The 21,849-nt window shown below is 35.3% G+C and overlaps 1 protein-coding gene across 3 annotated transcripts in view; it reads right to left on the minus strand.

Moving 5' to 3' along the window:
• OLFM4 (olfactomedin 4) overlaps positions 1-21,849 on the minus strand; it is a 737,268-nt gene that overhangs the window by 43,384 nt on the left and 672,035 nt on the right. For 2 of the 3 annotated variants that reach the window (XM_074387647.1, XM_003927191.4), the window contains one exon: positions 1-21,849. This exon is cut by the window's right edge. The exons of the other annotated variant lie outside the window; for it this stretch is intronic. The gene's annotated coding sequence lies outside the window, so the exon portion shown is untranslated. 3 annotated transcript variants of the gene reach the window in all.

Here is a 21,849-nt window from a genome sequence, read left to right on the forward strand (position 1 = left end):
TTTCTATGGTTTTTTTTTTTTTTTTTTTTTTTTTTTTTAATTTTGGAGACTGCTGTCACCCAGGCTGGAGTGCAATGGTGTGATCTCAGCTCACTGCAACCTCTGCCTGCCTGCCGGGTTCAACTAATTCTCTGGCCTCAGCCTCCTGAGTAGCTGAGACTACAGGTGCGTGCCACCGTGCCCAGCTAATGTTTTTGTATTTTTGGTAGAGACAGGGTTTCACCATGTTGGCCAGGCTGGTCTGGAACTCATGACCTTGTGATCTGCCCACCTCGGCCTCCCAAAGTGCTAGGATTACAAGTGTGAGCCACCGCATCCAGCCTACTGTTTCTATATTCAAAAGGAAAATGTTCTAAGTTTTATGCATCTGTAAACAAGGAAAATGTGAGACTCTTTGAAGATCTGGGATAATTTCCATTTTAATCAAATGGCATAAACTATTAATGTTTAGTCTTAAATTTATAATAACATATTAAATAGTAATACTGCTATCTGAGAAAACATATACCTTGTTGCTGGTTGCCTTGAAATTGCATTACAAGATAATAGAGTGGTAGTTTTGGCTTTGTCTGTCATATCTTAAAGTTTTATTTTCATTTATATTTTAAAATAATAAACCATTTCTATATATAGAGATAAACCATATTATATAATGTACTTTTGCTTAATTGCTAAAACATGCATTTTTATTTTTCTATTCTGCTTCTTTGAAAAACATAAGTTGATAAGTCATTTTTCTAAGTCAACATGGAACAGTCAAATACAGATTAATAGTGGTTTTATCAAACCAGAAAGCATAAAAACATTTTCCCCCTAACTTCGAACAGAGCCACGCTTACGTCAAATTGAGAAAATCCTTTTGCTAATAAAGGGCTCCCAGTATACCTTCCTCTTTCATTTTCTCCATCTTACAAGTGGAATAATGTTGACTATGTGAAATTTAAAGATGAAGGACAGTACACATAGCACTTAGCACATTGCCAGCATAGCATAGGTGTTCACAAAACTATTTTTATTTTTTAAAAAATAATTACACATAACTATAAATAAAAATAAATTTTGAATCCACAAACTAGAATGCATTTCCCTATACAACCATTCATTTCTGGCTATACTTTTTTTTTTTTTACCATACATTTATTGAGCATGCATCTTACTGGGCATTAGGGCAGGTCAGACAATCTGCTGGGCGTGAGGAATACAAAGGCTAAGCATGAGACTTGGCATCATAGATCTTGCATTGGTTTATCACATACCAGCATGCAATTTTCAGCATGCTTTTGTAGGCAAGTTGCTTTAATATCTTATAACTGTTTGGAAAACTACAATTATTAGTATATAAACACCTCAGTGGCAGAACAGAAATGATGCCACGTGTAAATTGTGGGGTTTTTTGCTTATTTTGGTAAGTTAGCTTTTTATCTTGCTCATAAAATGAGGAAATAAACTCTTGATTTATCTCAAAATCAACGGGGTATGAAGGATGCACAAATCATAGTTTGATACCCATTACCTTTTCCAAATTTGCTTAATGAACACACACACAAAACTTGAAACCTGTAAACAAAATAGTCTTACTTTAAGCTCAGCAATTACATAAGCAGAACAATAGCCACAAAAATGTTATCCTCCTTTCATGTAAAAATAAGCATATAAAATGCCAAGTTAGTCCAGCAGCCTATTAATAACCAACACGGATTGGTGATAAAGCATTCTTCCAGTGCTGAGATTTAAAAAAAATGCATATCACAGAACAATATAAGCACAGTGGAGGATTTGGTAGGCTACTGAAATGAATCAATTTGAGCTCCTGAAATGAAGAATCACTTTGGAAATGCAAATGAAATTAAAAGCATGACAAAAAATAAAAAACACACACCAATATTATTCCCTTAAGGCTGTAAAACTAGGACATTATGCATTGTATCTAAAGCAATGACTCTGTCTCTACCATGAAGCAAATCTTATTTTAACCTGTCTAAACAAGAGAAATTGTTTTCCTATTCATATAAATATTTGTTCTGTGTTTCACAATATGTAATTCAATAGGAAACAGAAGCTTATTATCCATCCTTCTCTTGCAAGGAGGTCTGTACTTCTTCATTCTTTATTCTGATGACTGTGTCATTGACAACATCATCAATAAACACTTATCATTAGGCCAACAAAATTATAGCTGTAAGGTTAAAAATTGCATCGTTACACATGGATTCCTCAATTGAAAGAGTTTAAAGTTGTTCATATCCCATGAATGTTTCCAGAACTCTGGCAAATAACACTGTCAGCCATTTACCAAGGGACCCATATTCATTGCCTTTGTGCCAGGTATTGGGCTTGATGTGAAAACAAATCAAATTCACGATCTATTGGTGAAGATGGATGTTCAATAATATGAAATGTTAAAATCTATAAGGAAGTTCTTTCAGAGGAGTATCTGATTCCAGAAGATGTAACAATAGCCTTCTAAATTTATGAGCCTCACAATCATGAAAAATCACAGGATTTCCTAAACAAAAATCCTGTTTGTGAAAGTAAATAGGAAAAGAAATGTTATAAAACCTTGGAGAAGAACCAATCAAGGTTAATGAAATAGCAAGAGTAAATATTGTGTGAATTTCTTTGGACTTTTGGTTCTGAAACATTCCCTTAAAAATCACATTGAAATATTTTCTCACTGTTGCTTTGAATATATCACGTAACAGAGATATTTTTATCTTCCCTAATCTATTGTTTTTCCATAAACTTTTGCTGCTCTTCACACAGACAAGGATAGTATGAACAATCTTGCGCCCAGATCTATTTCTCCCTCTTGGTATTTGACAAAAAATGTTCTTTAGATGAAAAATAAATTGAAGTCATTAATAACCTTACTGAGTATATCTTGAATGGTGATAGGTTAATTGTAAAGAGCCTCACAATAGCACCCTTGGCATCCTTCTCTATCTTTTAATAAAAGCCTGTATTCTTGAGACACCAATAGTCCACTTTTCCGAAACCTAGGTCAGAGCGTTTTCCAAGCAGAGGGAGAACAAGGTGTGGCTCCAGGACACTTATACAACAAGATCCCCCATATAGAGGTTTCTCATTTAGCTGCTCTTTCTCTGCAAAACTCCTCTTATTTTAAAGGGAGTTGTTACTAACAACAAAACAGAACTATGGGATACCAAAAACAGTAAGTTTTAGAGAAATCTTGCAAATTCTTACATTCATTGGCCATGCCTTACCTAGGTGTTCACAAAAAGTGGCTGAGTGAATGATTTCTATTCACCAATGCTCGCTTCCTCCGATTGTTTAATTAGAAATGGAGGAAGAACTCTTACCTCTTCCTAATGTGTAGCTGATTATCTGACTATGGCCAAAGACAAAATTCAGCTTTCAAACAGAAGTCAGCTTTTGGCCTAACATATTTAAGGATCAGATATGAAATAGAAGACTGTTACACCTTTTTTTTTGTCACAGAGGTGAACTCTGAGTAAAGGGAAGTGTAGTGGTTCATAGAGAAAAGGATGTCTAAACAGCATGTATGTTTGATTTTTGTCATGGACTTTATTACTACGTAAAGCAGCCAACAGAAGCACTAATGAGACCACTTATTAAAACCTGTTTGTTAAATTTATGCATCCCAGTCACACACTGTTATCAAGAGTCATTTCCAATGATTAAAATAACAGCGGCTTTAGGACACAGTCTAGGGTAACAACAGTATGTACTTGAACTAACATTTCAAGGCCACCTTTCTTTTAAAAAAAAAAAAAAAGAGTCTCACTCTGTTGCCAAAGCTGGAGAGGAGTGGTGCAATCATCACTCACTGCAACCTCGAACTCCTGGGCTCAAATGGTGCTCCCAGCTGGGTCTCTGAAAGTCCTGGGATTACAGGTGTGAGAGACTTTGTCCAACCCTCAATGCCATCTTTATTTTCTCTCTTCTTCTGCCCCTTTTCCTCTTGAACTCATCAATCCCTCAATTCCCTTTACCTCTTTTCTCCTAAGACTTCCGCTGTGCACTGTGAACTCTCTTCAGACTTTGTAAATCAAAATTCTTAAGCCACTGCTGCCTCTGTCACTACTACTTTCACCATTTTTTTTTTTTTTAACCATTGCAGCTACAGCACCAACCTTGGTCATCTCTGTAGCTTCTAGTGCCTCTGTGGGGTCCCCCCTCCCAGCTTGCTTCTTCCACATCCAGAATGCCTTTTTCAACTCTGCTACAACTTTCTTCTCAACTGTGGGCTCACTGCCATTTTGATTAAGATCCGTGATACTGCCAACCACAGGGCACTAAGAACAACTTCTCATTCACCTCAAAACTTTTCTCGACCTAGATTTCAGGCATTCACAAAATTCAAATTTTAAAATGGAAGTAATTATGTAAAAAGTATTTCATGGAAAAGGATGCCTTAATTTAATAGCGGAATATTTTCAAATTAAATTACCTTTGCTAATTTTCTTTTCCTTTGTGTTTACCTAGAAAAATAACCAATATAATGTGACTATTTTAATTAAGAAAAATTTTTTAAACTTAATGTCTTGCACCTAAAATCACCATATTTATTGACTACCTACTTTGCACAAGGCAGGGTACCTACATGAGAAATAATTAGGTCTAGCATTCCAAAAATCTTAGAAACAAGAAAAGATAAGTAAATTTGGAACACCATATGTATAAATATCATACATACATTAATACCCTTCTATCTACAAATTGTCTCTTTACCCAACTCTCCACCTTACAACCTATTAACAGAACTTTTGTGGGATTAATTTAGATTGGTTTTAAATGACAACAATATACACAACACAAAAATCCACATTTCCTAAAAGCAATTCAAAGTCTTTGCTGAAATCTGTGGTTTAAAAAATGTAAGTAGTATAGCTAACCCTTAGCTATTCAATAATCCTAATGAAATATTCAAAAATTTCTTCCAGTCCTCCAGCAATTTTGTTCTCAAATGATATTTAGGGCCTCCTTTCTTAATGCTATCCTAGTAGTGTCTATTTCACATCTAATTCACTTAGAATGTCTCTTTGTGGATTTTATTCCCACCAAGTTACTTTCAGTGGCCTACTTGCCTTTCTTATTATTATGATAGGGTCAGAGAGCCAGTTTTGAAGTTCTGTTCTTACTATTTTCTAGGCAATGTCAAGCTGAGTTGAAACCTTTTTTTTTTTTTTCCTGCCAGACATCACAGGTTATAAAACTAAACAGTGAATATCTTAGACGTGGAAATACTTATCGCATCTCACTCCTTTGTTGCAAATCACATTAAGTCTATGCATTTTTTAATAAATGAATAAACCTATATTCTTTTTTTCTTTGAGCAATTTAGAATGAGCTCATGTGTGCTTTTTTGAAAATTTATTTTCCATTTCCATTATTCAGGCATCAAACTTAACCCATCTGGTATTTCAAATTTATCTTCAAAGGGGTGAAGGGTGATAATAATTATAATTTATAATTTTCATTGCCGAATTCTGCAATTTCTATCTGTAACACACTTAGAAATCATTGATTAATCATCTCAATGCTTTTATGAAATGAATATTATCTCTATAGTTACATGATTTAAAAATGAAGAAACTTTTTTAACCAGCAAACCTGAGTGTAACCTAGTTTGAGGAGGATTAAATCACTGTCAGGGAATATATTTTAATATGTGAATTTGATGGTATAAAGCAATGAATTTGTTAGTGTATAGCATTAACATAGATTATTTTAAAATTACCTTAGAACAAAGTGGAAAATTATAAATATTTTAGGACCAATACAGAAAAAAATTTCAGTGTCAATTTATTTCTTAAAAGATGTGATGGGATTATGAAGGTTTGCAACCTATGTCTTTATAAGGTTATTAGCCTAAAAATAAACATGACACGTCTTTTTAAATTTAGTATACTTAGATTTGGCATTGAAAAATTTTTGTGAGAATTTGTGTTAAAAATATCCATTTTTCACTAAGTGCCAAGGAAATATAAGTGAATGAAATAAGTAATTAATCACAATGATCTTTCTCTTGTCTCCCTAGAACACCACTGTACATGTGTACTTTCCAACTGAGTGTTATGCTTACTAAGAGTCAATTTTCTTTGGTCTCAGACTCATGTATGAAAGTTGCACTTCGTGTTGTAGTTACATAATTTAAAAATTTATAAACTAATAAATCAGTATAAATATTTTGCTTCATGATAACTATTATGAATGCTTTGAGAAATCCTCAAAAAGGAGAGATGTAAACAAAATTGTGCCGTCATTAGTTGGAGGTGGACCAATTATGAAAGACTAAGAATTTAAAAAATACCTAGATATTTACCCTTGGATTGTATCACTAGCATTGGCAAGTTCCCACCGCACCATAGAGTAAAATCAAACTCAGAAGTCATTTGTGTTTGTTACACAAGCATGGTTTCTGCAGAAAAAGCAAAAGCAAAAGCAAAAACAGTCCTGATGCTTTTATCAAATCAGTGTACATACTACACATTCGTTATAAAATAAAATTTAAGGTATTTGTATATCACTTTTAATGATTCCACATTTAAGCTGATGCTTTTGATTGGTCAACCAAAGACACATCCCCCTGCCCACAACAGAACTGAAATTTTTTCTACTCCAATATCTTCAACTATGAGAAAATTAACCATACAAGGAGGTAATTTTTCTTAGAGTTTGGAAAACATGAATGTACCTCCTTTAACTTGATGAGATTCAGCCTCTTTCACATGATTAAAAGGGAGTCTATAAGATCAATAGTGAAATCTCATTCTAGGCAAGAGGAAACCTTTAAGTTCATCGATCAAAAATATTTTTTTCATTTTTGTCTGCACTTATCTTTGTCAGTACCTCCTTCACCACAACTGAATGTTGTCTTAGTCTGTGTTGCATTATTATAATAGAATACCTGAGACTGAGTCATTTATGAAGGAGTTTACTTGGTTCACAATTCTGGAGGCTAGGAAGTCCAAGACCAGGCAGCCTCTCTAGTGAGAGTCTAGTGCTACTCAACTTATGGCAGAAAGCCCACACACAAAAAAGGTATGCAGGAGAGGCTGGATTTGTATACATCAAGATATGCTCTCAGAAACTAATCCATTCCCTCAAGAGTATAACTTGCCCACTCCTGAAAGATAGCATTGATCTATTCATGGGGGTGGTGCACCCATGATTCAACCACCCTCCACTAGGTGCTACCTTCCAATATTGTCATATTGAGAATCAATTTCAACTTGAGTTTTGGTGAGGACAAAGCACATCCAAACATAGCAGGTACCCAGAACCATTTTCTCTCTCATTCAGATACCTCACTTATATTTTAACTCCTCTTCATTACTTTATTAGAACTCAGCAGAGGGCTTGGCTAGTGATGCTCATATGTTAAGAAGATTGACTACTGTAGGAAAAGAACACTGACCCATGAGCATAAAATTAAGTTCTTTTCTTGCCCCATTCTCTTATTAACATGAACCCTGAGAAACCACTTTGAGATTTCAGTTACTTTATTTGTAACATGAGGGAGTAAATCTAGAATTGTGACAGTTCACAATATGCCAGAAACTTGAAACTTTTGGCATTTATTGTCTTATTTAATTCCTGTAAAATGTGAATTATACCGCTAATAAAATGCAAATATGATCACTATTTTTCATGTGAACTGAGGCTTGTAAGAGAGGGACAGGCATGAGAGGAAAAACCTGGGTCTCCCTGAACATTAAATTCAACAGGATCATGCGAAACCTTAGTTGTATTAAGAATGAAATAATGTTATTTTTTTCTAAATGAACTTGGCTTGCTGACTGAATGATTTAAACAGTCTGAGTATTTGCTTAGCCATTTACGTACCTTGTCAGCTGAGTTTAAGATAAAGACCAAGCAAAAGCACAGCACAATAAATCTATAACAGGACAGATAAGAGAGCGACTCATTTCCCATTTCCCATTTTGCAGCATTTATAAACAGTTTCAGGTGGGTCAGTTCTTCTCTGAGCCTCCTGATACATTTTTGTGTGTGTGTATATATATATATATATATATATATATATATATATATATATATATGTGTGTGTGTGTGTATATGTATGTATGTGTATATATATATATATATATATATATATATATATATATATTTGTTCATATTCTAATAAAAGCAAACACCGTTTCTGGATCAGGGACAGACTATTATTATTTATAACACCAACCACATTTGTTTTCCACACCTGATATCCCCTCCTCAGGGCAATGCAAAGAAATCAGATATATCTTATGCATAATAAAGTATTTTTTCTTTTCCTTTTTTTGCCACAAGAGAGGAATTTTAAAATTATAAATGTGGAACTTTATACCAGCTGCATGCTGCTCTCTCTTCTGCCACCCTCCAGAAAAAGAGAGAAACTTTATCTTCCTAAACAAAGTCTTTGGGAAGAAAAGGCAAGCATTTGGTTCCAGAGGCAATAGGTTTTATTATCCTTTGAACAAAAACAAATGGTTCTATCATAAAGGAACCAAGCATCTCTGGCTCTAAGGCCCTTAGAATGAGAAACAAATGGATCTGGAAAAATATTTAGAGTATTATTTATAAACTATATTTATAACATGTCATTTTTGTTTGCTCAGAAAATCCTAACTATACAGCAATATGAAAGTATTCATATTGCTTCTAAACACTTAGTATCCTCCTATATAAATAAGAGTGTTGCTATATGAAGTCCCCAAATTCCATCCATTTATAATATTTTTATGGAAATGATAGTTACATTAAGGGAAAAAAAAAAAAAACATGGCCAGAAACAATTAACTTGAGACATCTGGCAAAATGGCAAGCTGGAAAAAACACTGACTTAGGTGTTATTATCTCTGTCATCTGGGACAAACCACTTAAACTGTGTTAGCTTCGATGTTCTCATGGGTTAAATTAATAGCTTGGACTACAAAGTAGCTAATATTTTCTTAATAAACTTATTTTTGATTCACAAATAGGTATTTGTGTTATATATATATATACACATCCACATCCACATCCACATATATGAAAATGGAGCTGTCTATGTTTACCCATTTCCAGTCTCAAATTTGCATCAGTGACTTTACTGGCCAGATCGACAGTTGCTATGTGAAGTAATATTTAAGACCTAATTCATGCCAAAAATCTACTTTGCGTTATCATAGTTCACACCAGTTTTCTTTCATTTCCCAAGAGAAACTGATAAAAAGAAGACTGTTTTGCACAGTGGCTCTCACATTTTAGGGTGCATCAGAATCACCTGGAAAGCTTGCTGCTCTTGTGCCTTCCCCAGAGTTTCTTATTCAGTATATCTGGAATTGAAGCCTAGAACCTGTCTTTTTAAAAAGTTATCAGGTGACATTAATGCTGCTAGCCCATGAACCACTGATCTAAAGATCTACTTAAGAACTACTGATGTAAAGAATGTTCCTGAAGCTTTCATGTAGAAGAATCACTTGGGGATCTCAAAAACAGGCATATTCTGATCCATTAGGTCAGGGTGGGGCTTGTGCTTCTGCATTTGTAACAAGCTTCCAGGTGATACTGCTTCTCATCTTCCACAGATCATACACTTCAATACGAATGACCACCACAGACATCCCCTAAGAGCTGTTAATATGCAAAACTGAAACCTAGTTGTGCAAATATGGTGGCTATAGTTAAGAATACTGTACTGTATACTTGAAATTTGCTATGAGAGTACTGTAGATCTTCAGTGTTCTCATTCATACCCCCGCAAAAAGGTAATTACGTGAGGTGACAGGGATGTTAACTTGGTCATGGCAATTATTTCACAATAAATACTTAAATCATCACATTGCACACTTTAAATACGTAAAGTTTTGTTTTCCGTTGTACCTCAAGGCTGAAAAAAACCTTAATTATACAAACACATATTGATTGCCTACTACGTATCACACACCGTAAACACTGCCAGTGACCAGAATTGAATTAGACCTTGCTCAATGAGGTTTAGAGCAGATATCAGAAAATTAAACATATGTTAAAAATTCAAGGATAAAGGCATAATGAAAAAGGGCTACAGAAGACAAATAATGCACTAATGACTTCTGACAAGAAGGGGACAATGTTTGGGAGCAACACAGAGGGCAGGACCTAGAGACATGCAGATATGATATATTTTACCTAAAAAGGCTCAGAAAAAGTAAACCTAAGTTGCAACATAAGAAATTTTCTTAAGTAAACACATACACTAGAGTAGGCCAAAAAAAAAAAAAAATCACCACTCCAGATAGTTAAAGCAAACAAGCAACCATTTCCACTTTAAAAGGACCTAACTTAGCTAACCAAATAAACAGACATGTTAAGCCTCACTTTCAAAATAAATAAACAAGTGACTAAAATTAGTCCATAGGATTTCAGGTAAAGTAAACAATACTTCAAAAAATTATTCAGATACCCAAGGATTTACGTTTATGCAAATACCACTTAGGCGAAAGCAAACAAAACCAAACAGGTTTCTTTTTTTTCACAGATTTTAGGAAAAAAGGCTCCTCCGAGCTGCCTGGACCAAATTTAAAATCTCACCATAGCTCTGGTTGACAAAAAATAAATCTTTGCCTCCAAACATTCTCTGGCCTGATAGGTGAACTTCAGCCTCAGGATGCTGGAGATGGTTGAGTCCTGCATAATCAAGAGTCTTGTGAGAAAGTATTTTCTTCTGATGCAAGAGAAAGTGTAAACACCCTCAAGTGTTCAGTTACCTGTCTTTGTGGACAACAGATAATTAAAACATAACAAAACTTGGCCTTCTTTCTATACAGAGAAATAACTAATGAATTAAAAATAAACACATGTAAATCATTAGACATAATTGAGCCAATACAAAATGAGTTCTGGTAGAAATTTATGTCATTTTTTACAGAATGAAATTGAAAAAGGATACCATTGTGTATGTGGAGTTTTTGAAAGCTATTGCTGTTTAGAGGAGGAAATGAAAATAAGGCTGTAACATCCTCTTAGTGTCATCTGTTAAGAGAATTGACCTTTAACTCATGGCAGGTGAGAAATGGCTGAGACTCAGGCTAAGGCACTTCTAAACACACACACACATCTTCTCCTTGCTACTCTGGGTTTAACCTCAACCCCAGACCTCATTTTAGAAAGTCAAGAGACAACAGCCAGAAGCAAGCAAATAAATGTGTAGAGATTTAAAGAGTAGAGTTTTCTGTCTCTTCTGATGGAGAGTTTTGAATTTATATTCAAGAGCATGATTTCCACAGAGAGGGAAACACACCCACCATCTACTAATGAGCTTAACCGGGGGCATGAATGCCGGAGAGCCATCTCATTTTGTTACAGGAATCATTTGGACTTGGTACTGTCAATTCATGTCACTTAAAGCCAAACAGTGAATATAATGTTAATGTGCTCTCTCCTCTCCCATCCATGGTTATGTTCATTGCTTACTGAATACCTATTATAAATAAAGTTATGAATATGTAACCTCTGGGAAAAATTCCACAATAATATTGATCAGTTTACAATGTAAATTACATTGCTTATAATGGAATACCACCAAATTCACAAAGCAATTGACCAGGCACTATCAATGATATCTTTCCAGTACATGCCCTCCCGTTCTTGCATTATGTAACACCTTTAATGGCATGGCTCACCGCTACAACCTCGGGGCCATCACTCACCTCTTGTTTATTTACTTCATTTTAATGAATGCCAGAACTGAAGGGGATTTTATATGCCTAGGACTGAAAGTACTGTACCTGCTTAATGGAATAATACAAAATCTGTACAATTCATGGCCCTGACTTTTAGACAGATGAAGTAGAGTGGGGAGGATGAATAGAAAATAAGTTATTTGTTTTTTTAGAACAAAGCAAAAAACATTTTAAAAAGAAAAGACATTATATCTGTGTTTTGTTTTGGTTTATTTGGAAATACCTGTTTTAATAGTTAAACATGCAGCAGTTAAAGCCAATGAAATAAAATATAAAAAAGAAAATGAATGTAAACATTTTCTGAGAACTGCTCTTTATAGATTTTAATGTGATGTTACCCTCTATTTAAGCATATGCTTGTAAGTGCACTGGCTCAGAGTATATTGAATGTGTCAGAATGTAGAGTTTTAATAACTAGGAAAAAAATCTCATAAATTTGACTCTTAGACAAGAACAAAAATGTCATTCTTTCTGCAGCTAGATTTTAATACATCCTGGAGTTCTGGAAATCAATATCAAATCCCAGGATTCTTCTGCTGAGATATTCAAAATGCTATCTCTAATGGGAATCATATCAGAAAAAAAGGCAGATATAACCTAGGGCCGAGCAGTTCACACAAGAGCTGGAAAGGGCTTTGCTGAAATCTAAACATACTTGTATCTTTAAATAACGAAACATTTTCTTCATCATTTTAACAAACACTGTAACCGTTTCTCAGAACTGAAAGCCCGATATGAAGGTAGGTAATTTTGGAGAAATTATTTTCTCTTGTTTAGTAATTATCATTAATGAAAAAAAGATTTCTTAAATACTAATAAATCAGAGCTGAATTGACTGACCATGCATCCAAATTGCTGCATTATTCACACTGGAATTACTCCAAAGATTAGCTGCAAATTGCCCTCTAAATTGAATTTATGGTTTCATTTTTCATAACTACTGTGTTGTGACAGATGAAAGGAATCTGAGAGGAAAATGACAGCAATGGACCCAATTTCTTAGTGCACTATCTGTAAGATAGGAGCCAAACTGTCTTCATAATTTCTTTTGGCAAGCACAAAAACCTGGTAGGCTGAAATCCAAGATTTTGTACCCTAAGCTCCCCTCAAGGGAGGTGAAAGGTCAACATTGTAGTTTTGCCAAGTGGAAACTAGTCAAATCAATAACTATGGAAGAAATTCACATGTATGATTCAATTGTTTTGTCTATTACACCTCTTTGATTTGATCCTCACAATGACACCATGGAATCAGGTAATCACATGCCCACTTAGGAGAAAGGAAGAGTAGGGACGAGTAATCTGCCTTCGTCTGCACTTCTGGGAGGCCTGTCTTCAAATCCCATGCCTAGGAGCTCCTGCCACATTCCCTCCCAGGAAGGGCTACTGCTTTGATTACCAATTCAGACCTATTAATTTTCTCTTTAGCAGGATCTCTCGTAGTTTCCTTTGCATTAAAGAAAACAAAAATCATTACAGTCCAAGTTAGAGGGAAAGGCAAATCAACTCTACAAACTGGGCATCATAAACCTGCCTAAATCTTTAATACAACTGTTTTTAGACTATCGGTGAAAAGCTGAAACAAAACAAGTGCTTCCGGATCAGAGAGACAGTAAAGGCCTGTATATGAGATAGATAACATGTTGCAATACAGAGAGGTGAATACAATTTTGTTAGCCTTTAAATTGGATTTGTATAGTCCAGGCCTCTTGGGTTAGAAATGACTGAAAACAAATATTGGGCTGGAGTTAGTGACAAGTGCAGTTGATGCCTTCAGGTTTATAAGATACCAGTATGTGAACATATGCTCCGTTTGTAAGACAAATGATTAGGCAGCTTCCCACAGCTTTCTGTTTCTAAAGGTTTAGAAAGTATCGCCATTTTTCTTCTGTAATGGCCTTAGGAATTCTCTCCTTTATCAGACTAGCTCTTGGATAACATACAGAAACCCAGGCATTTGAGGCACAAGAGCAAATTAATGTGTAATAATTCACAAATAAGTATTTTCACCTTGTACTTGTTAATAAATAATTTATGTGATCCTTTTAGATGACAGAAGTAAAGCCAGTGAGAAGGAAATTGCAAAGCTCTGGATCTCTAGCTAAATCTCATTGCATCCTTTAACTTTTTAATCTAATAACTTTATTACTGATTTTATAATGTATCTTTTCTTGGAACATATGATTTAACTTTTTTCTCTTGAAGATTATTTTTAATATTTTCACTTCCTCTGGTATATGCATATTTCCACTCTAGCTAGTGCCACATGCTGACTCTATCTTACCAAACTGACCCATTTGTGTTTTTCCTTTATTTTCCATTAAACTAAGGTGTTTATATTCAAATTTAAAGTCAAACACTACTCTTAGTTTACGACAAATGTGAAAACCGAAAGTTTACTCAATGATTCCATGTAAATGGATAATAAAATACTAATTCTGTATGTCTAGAATAGCTAAATACTTTTCCTTTTGCATTTTGCCATTATATAGAAAAGACAAGCCAAGGTCCATGGTACACCAGGTATTTTGGTGAAGCAAGTTCAGATATTCAACTAGCTGTCCCACTCCGGACAAGTTCCTTAGTATTTCTGAGCCCTGCTATTTTTCATTAAGGATAGGGTTAGTAATGCCTACTCATAAAAATTTTGTGATAACAAGATTAGAGAACCAACTCTTCGATCTTATACATAAGGCATAGCTCAAACCTTCACATCATTTCTGAAAAGAAGGGGTTGAACTTCGCTAGTAGGCAAAAGGAAAAGAGCCATGAGGAAAGAGAAAAGCAATACTAAACCAAAATCAATGGCATGAATTTTGGTTTCAAGGATGACTTTAAATGTATAAACACATAAACACACATGTTCAAAAGAAATCCAGAGGAATAGTCACTACTTGAATAGCAGTACCCTTGGGACCTGGGTTAGGTAGACTTTCACTTTGTTACATATTTCTGAAATTTTTGAAGTTATTTATAATAAGCATGTTACCTTCATGATCAGAATTTCTAATATTTTAAATGCGTAAAGCATAGAATATAGTGAGAATATAGTGAGTATTCAATTAAGTTTCTTTTTTCATCTTTCAGATTCACCAGCTATAAAAATGAAGGCATTAATTTGTTTATTCATACTAGTGTTTATTGACTACCTACTACTTCTAATCTCTTCTCAGTGCGGAGGATTCAAAAATGAAAGAAAATAGGACTCTGTCTTCTATTTCTGTCAAGACATAGGGACAAGTAATAAGACTTCAAAAATTACATGTAAGGAAATTGTTTAAAAGCTTTCTCTCAATCTGATTTTCAATTGAATGCATACCACGGAGAGTTTTCCCACCTGAAAACTGGCCACCACGTTCTGAAAATTGAGGTTAGAAAAATATTTCAACATTCGAATTGATTTTATAAAAACATATATGAACAAAATATAAATTATATTGTTTTGTGAGAAGAACAAGCATATGTTTGATCTACACATAATTGCTATTTTTATAGATCAAAATGGTAAAATATCACCCCTTTTGCATGATTCAATTTAATATTCTCAGGATAGTTTTAAGATAATGTTGTGCCTTTATTTCTCACAAAAATAAATGTATTTCTCGCTTTATAAACCTAGACTTGAGTGTATGTTCAAATTCTGAGCATATTTCTCCAGACAGTGTTTGATAATCTGCATCAATAGGTAGGAACAGGAACACATATAAGCCAAATTTACCCAGTCAAAAAATTCTTCACATATGGCTTTTAGATATTCACCAGAAAGTACAAGTATAGATGATTTAGTGAATGAAATTAATAAAAGGCTCTCCAACCTGTTGTTAGACTATATCAATAACTCAAAAGCAGGATGTACAGAATGGAGAAGGCTCCACTCCTCCAGTGAATACTTCAATGATTTTGTTGTGCAAATGATTGGGGCAGAGGAAACTTTACAAAGCAAGTCACATTCTAACAAAATACCTTCCTTATACTGTACAACATCAATGTCTCTTCATCAATATCTTAATTGAAAGAAGCAATATATGTGGAATACAACATGTGCTGAGAAATGCACACAGGTATTGCTTGATAAATTTTTGTTCAGCGAAAACATCCTAACCCAAACCAGGGCAACAACAGCAAAGAAAACAACAAAGTAAAACACCTTGAGAAAGCAGTTCCTTAGGTGGTTGAATTTGTGTATTCCCGAAGCGTTTCCTGGCACTTTTAGAGAAACTTGAAGTCAGTGTGAATACTCAAGTGGGAAATTGCAAAGAGCACGAAGGGACTTTGGGGACAGCCACAGATGTTGGATTCATAACCACTCTGTTTCTGACATACCTCTCTGAGCGAGGGAATGGGTAATCTGGGAGTTGGCACTGACTTGGCTTCTGGGAGCCTGGAGTAGGTGGTATTGGGCTAAGATACCCCAGGGGAGGGAAACCTAGGAAGCAAAAGAATTTAAATGGAGCAGAAAGCACAAATGGTACTCTAAGCATAAGGCCAATAATAAAACAGTCATGTCCTTTGGGTGGAGCTTGTGGCTGAACTTAAGGACAAATTTAATTCTCCTAACCTCCTTCGGTCCTATATGCTGTTACTTTGTGTTTCAGTTCTACCTTGTTTTTACACTCCAAGATTTGAACATAAATCACCAATACTTCTATAGATTGTTCTAACATGTTAAAAATTGTTCACCATTGTTTCTTGCATCTTCGTTCTTCTAAGTTCAATTTTGTTTTTGCTGAAATACATTTTGGTACATTTTTCAGCTAAAGTCCGTGGGTCATATGTTCTACCTTGCCTAAAAATACTTTCATTTTATTCTTAAACAGATATATGTATTATAGGTACAAACATACATATTTTGTTGAATACAACATATATTGAGAAATGCACACAAGTATTGCTTGATAAACTTTTGTTCAGTGAAAAACATCCTGAACCAGGGCAAGAAATAGAGCAGTACTGTTACCTTGGAATCTGTCTTCCTGTCCTAGTCCAGTTATTATTCCACCTGCCCAAAATGATAACCACCATCTGCTCTGTCACCAGGGTGGAGAGCAGTGGCACAATCTCGTCTCACTGCAACCTCCACCTCTCAGGTTCAATTCATGTGATTCTCCTGCCTCAGCCTCCCAAGTAACTGGGACTAGAGATGCACACCACCATGCCCAGCTACTCTTTGTATTTTTAGTAGAGACAGGCTTCCACCATGTTGGCCAGGATGGTCTCAATCTCTTGACCTCATGATCTGCCCACCTCGGCCTCCCAAAGTGCTGGGATTACAGGCATGAGCCACCACACCTGGCTATGTATGGCTAACTACTTTCGATGCTATGGATTAGGTCTGCCTATTTTTTAAATTCATATAAATGGAATTATGTATGTTGTCTTTTATTCAGGCTTCTTTTGATCGACATGATTGTAACTTTGTTTTGTTGTTTCTTTGAATTATCATTGCTAGCTGTATATCTGTTTATTATAACAATTTATTCATTCAACAGTCACGGATATTTAGATTGTTTCTGATTAGGCTACTACAAGTAATTATTTTATAAACATCCTTGCATATGTCTTTAGTGCACATATGTACATATTTTGCAGAGGTATACACATAGGATACTAATACAGTCAACTTAAGTAGATACTTCCAGTTTTTCAAAGCAGTAGTATCAATTTATACAAAGCACAGTATGAAACTAAAATAATTTTCAAAAATTGGTAAAATGTCACATACAAATATAAAAATGAACACTTTAAAGATCTTATTTAATATATTAAAGGAGAGACCCTAGCAGATGTTATAATCAATTTAAAAGATAATCTGAATAAAACATATTTATCTGAAAATGAAAACAACTAGAAGACAATAAACAGGGGTAGAATCAGATAACTGAAAAGAATATATTATATATAGATGACTCATTGCTATAAAATAGCTTGAAGAGGCTAGAATCAAATGACATAGAAGGGTACATAACACATGGTTTTTCACTCAAATACATTATATTTTCTCAACAGAGTTGGACTGATCCAGAAACTCTCCAACACTTGTCAGTCTTAAATTTTACCTATCTTCATGTGTACACGTTGTGGTTTTAATTTGGATTATGCTGATTTGTGACTATGAACACTTTTACATATATGTTAATTGGTCATTTGGCCTTCCTCTTTGGTTAGTCTATTGAAGAAAGCTGGTACTTTATTCTAGTATGTTGACTAGTATTCACTTGTGCATTTGTGGAAATTCTTGATATATGCTGCATATAGGTGCTTTGTCAGTATACGTATTGGTCTGTGACTTGCCCTTTTCACAGGCTTAACTTTCAATTAATGCAAGAACTTACATTAAAATCTTCCTTGTTCAAATTCTATACTTCAGTTCTAGAGCTTCTAAGGTCCTTTTTTTTTTTTTCTTTGAGTCTTGGCTTTTTGTAGATGTTATCCCATCTTTTATGGCTTATAATTTTGCTTTGGGGATATCTGCTGTAAATTTATTTGTTGTTACTTCACAAATCTTTTCACTTGCTCTTAAAACTTTTTTTTTTAATTTGCTCAGAAGACTTTTAGTTTGACTCTAGGGTTCTATGGTTTCAATAGTTTGTGTCAGTGTGAATTTGCTTGTATTTAATCTACTGAGAATTCTTTGTATTCTCTGAATCTGCGTAATGAGGTATTTCAACAAAGTTCTTTTAGCTCTTCTCTTCAAATTTATATCCTAGAACTTTGCATCTTTGCCATTGCCTCTATTGCTCTTTCAGGAACCTATATTAGATGTTTGTCGGATATTTCATTTTTTTCTTTCATGTGTCTAAACTGTTCAGATTTTTCATCTCTGTATCCCTTTTGCTGTAGTTTGTGTAATTTCTACAGTCTGTTTTCCAGTTCACTGAGTCACTCTACAGCTCAGTATAATCATGTATTTAACCCATTCTTCGTGTTTTAAATTTCAGTGACAATATTCTTTAGCTATAAAACATCTGTGTGGCGCTTTTACTTATCATCCTGCATTTGATTGGATTATTTTCAATTCTAATTTTTTCTATTTTATTAAAATTATATCTTCAGTATTGTTTTTAGTGTGGTAAAAATCACGTGACACAAAATTTACCATCTTATGCATTTTAAGTATACAGTACAGTAGTGATAACTATGCACATTGTTATGTAAGAGATCACTAGAACTTTATCTTGCAAAATTAAAACTCTGTATCCATGGAACAACTTCCATATCCTTCTTTCCCCAGCTCCTGACAATCACCATTCTACTTTGTGTTTTTAAAGAGTTTGACTACTTTAGAGGTTTCATATAAGAGGAATCACATGGTATTTGTGTTTTTGCGACTGGCTTATTTCACTTAAAATAATGTCCTCAAAATTTACCTGTTTTTAGCATATGACAAGATGTCCTTTTTAAATAAGGCTGAATAATACCGCATTGTATGTATATATTACACTTTTTATCCATTTATCTTTTGAAAGTTCTTCAACTTGCTTTAGCTTCTTGGCTATTATGAATAATGATACTGATATGGTTTAGCTCTGTGTCTCTACCTAAATCTCACCTTGAATTGTAATCTGCATAATTCCCCATGTGTCAGGGGTGGGACCGGGTGGAAATAACTAAATCATGGGGGCTTGAAATAGTGATAGTGAATGAGTCTCATGAGATCTGATTTTATAAGTGTATGGCATTCCCCCTGCTTACACTCCTTCTCTCTCATGCTGCCTTGTAAAGGTGTGCCTTCTGCCAAGATTGTTAAGTCTCCCGAGGACTTCCCAGCAATGCAGAACTGAGTCAATTAAACCTGTATAAATTACCCCATCTTGGATATTCCTTCATAGCAGTATGAGAATGGACTAATACAGCCACAATGAACATGAGTGTGCAAATATCTCTTGGAGATCCTAGTTTCAATCCTTTTGAATATATAAGAGAAGTGGTAGTGCTGGCTCATATGGTTTTCTTTTTTGTGGAACATTCATATTTTCCATTGCAGTCGCATCATTTTAGAAATAACTGTTGCACCACCAACAGTGCACCAGGTTCCAACTTCTCTACATTCTTGTCAATCCTAAAACTTTTCTGGTTTTGTTTTTAATATTAGCCATTCTAACACTGAAATTTACCAAGTATAAAGTGATATCTGACTATGGTTTTGATTTCCATTTCCCTGAAGATTAGTGACGTAGAGCTGCTTTTTCTGTGCTTCTTGGCTATTATAATATCTTCCTTTGAAAAATGTCTATTCAAATGCTTTGCCCATTTTTAATTGGACTTGTTATTGTTAGTGGTGGTAGTGATAATAGAGATAAAAGAATATTACATATAGTCTAGCTATTAACCCCTTATCAGATAGATGGTTTGCAAATATTTTCTCATTGTTCAGATTGACTTTTTACCACTCTGGTTATTTCCTTTGCTGCAGAATTTTTTAAGTTTGTTGTAGTCTCACTTGTCTGTTTTTGCTTTTGTTGCCTGTGCTTTGGTGTCATATTCAAAATCATTGCCAACTCCAGAGGCATAATAATTTTTCCTTATATTTTCTTTTAGGAGTTTTATAGTTTTAAGGGTTAACATTCATTATCTTAATCTAGTTTTAGTTAATTTTTCCATATGATATGATATAAAAGTCCAACTTTATTCTTTTCAATGTAAATATCCAGTTTTTCCAACAGTATTTATTGAAAAATGACCCTTTCTCCACTATGTTGCCTTGGAACCCTTATTGAAGATTGTCTTTGTGTCAGTCCATTTTCACACTGCTGTAAAGAAACCATATGAGACTAGGTAATTTATAAACAAAAGAGGTTTAATTGACTCACAGTTTCATGGCTGAGGAAGCCTAAAGAAACTAGCAATTATGGCAGAAGGTGAAGCAGAAGTGAGGCACATCTTACATGGCAGCAGGAGACAGAGTGCAGAGGAAACTGCCACTTTTAAACCATAAGAGTTCATGAGAACTCACTATCACAATAACAGCACAGGGGAAACTGTTCCCATGATCCAACCCCCTCCTACCAGGTCCCTCCCTCACACCTAGGGATTACCATTTGAAATGGTAATTGATTTGGCTGGGGACACAGAGTCAAACTATATTATTCCTGATCCTCCCAAATCTCACATCATTTTCACATTTTAAAACCAATCATGCCTTCCCAAAGTCTCAACTCATTCCTGCATTAACTCAAAAGTACAAGTCCAAAGTCTCATCTGAGACAAAGCAAGTTCCTTTTACCTATGAGTTATAAAATAAAAAAACAAGTTAGTTACTTCCAAGATAAAATTTGGGGGGGGGGGGGGAGTAACAGGCATTGGGCAAATGTTCCCATTCCAAATGGGAAAAAGTGGCCATAACAAAGGGGCTACAGGCCCCATGCAAGTACAAAATTTTCAAGGCACTTGCCAAATCTTAAAGCTCCAAAATAATCTCCTTCGACGCCAGGTCTCACATTCAGGGCACACTGATGCAAGAGGTGGGCTCTCAAGGCCTTGGGCATCTCTGCCCCTTTGACTCTGCAGGTAAAGCCCTTGTGACTGCTTTCACAGGCTGGTATTGAGTGCCTGCAGCTTTTCTGGATGCCTGGTGCAAGTTGTCAATCAATCTACCATTCTGGGTTCTGGAGGATGAGGACTGGTGGCCTTCTTCTCACAGCTCCACTAGGCAGTGTCCCAGTGGAGACACTGTGGGGGGTCTCCAATTCCACATTTCCCCTCTGCATTGCCCTATCAGAGGTTCTCCAGAAGCCTCTGCCACTGCAGCACACTTCTGCCTGGGCATCCAGGCATTTTATCCATGCACTGAAATCCAGGTGGAGGCTCCCAAAGCTCTTGTCTTCTTTGCACCCGCAAGCCAAATAGCATGTGGAAGATGCCGAGCTGTGGGGATTTCATTCTTAAAGACATCGCCCAAGCTTTACTTTGGACTTTTTAGCCACGGCTGGAGCTGGGATGGCTAGGACACAGGGTGCTATGTTCCAAGGCTGTACAGAGCAGCAGGGCCCTGGGCCTGGCCCACAAAACCACTTTTACCTTTTAGGCCTTCAGGCCTGTGATGGGAGGGACTACCATGAAGATCTACAAAATGTCCTGGAAACACTTTACCCATTGTCTTGGCTATTAACACTTGACTTCTCATTCTCATGCAATTTCTGTAGCTGGCTTGAATTTCTTCGCAG

This window comes from Saimiri boliviensis, chromosome 16, assembly GCF_048565385.1.
Source record: "Saimiri boliviensis isolate mSaiBol1 chromosome 16, mSaiBol1.pri, whole genome shotgun sequence".
Taxonomy (NCBI): Eukaryota; Metazoa; Chordata; class Mammalia; order Primates; family Cebidae; genus Saimiri; species Saimiri boliviensis.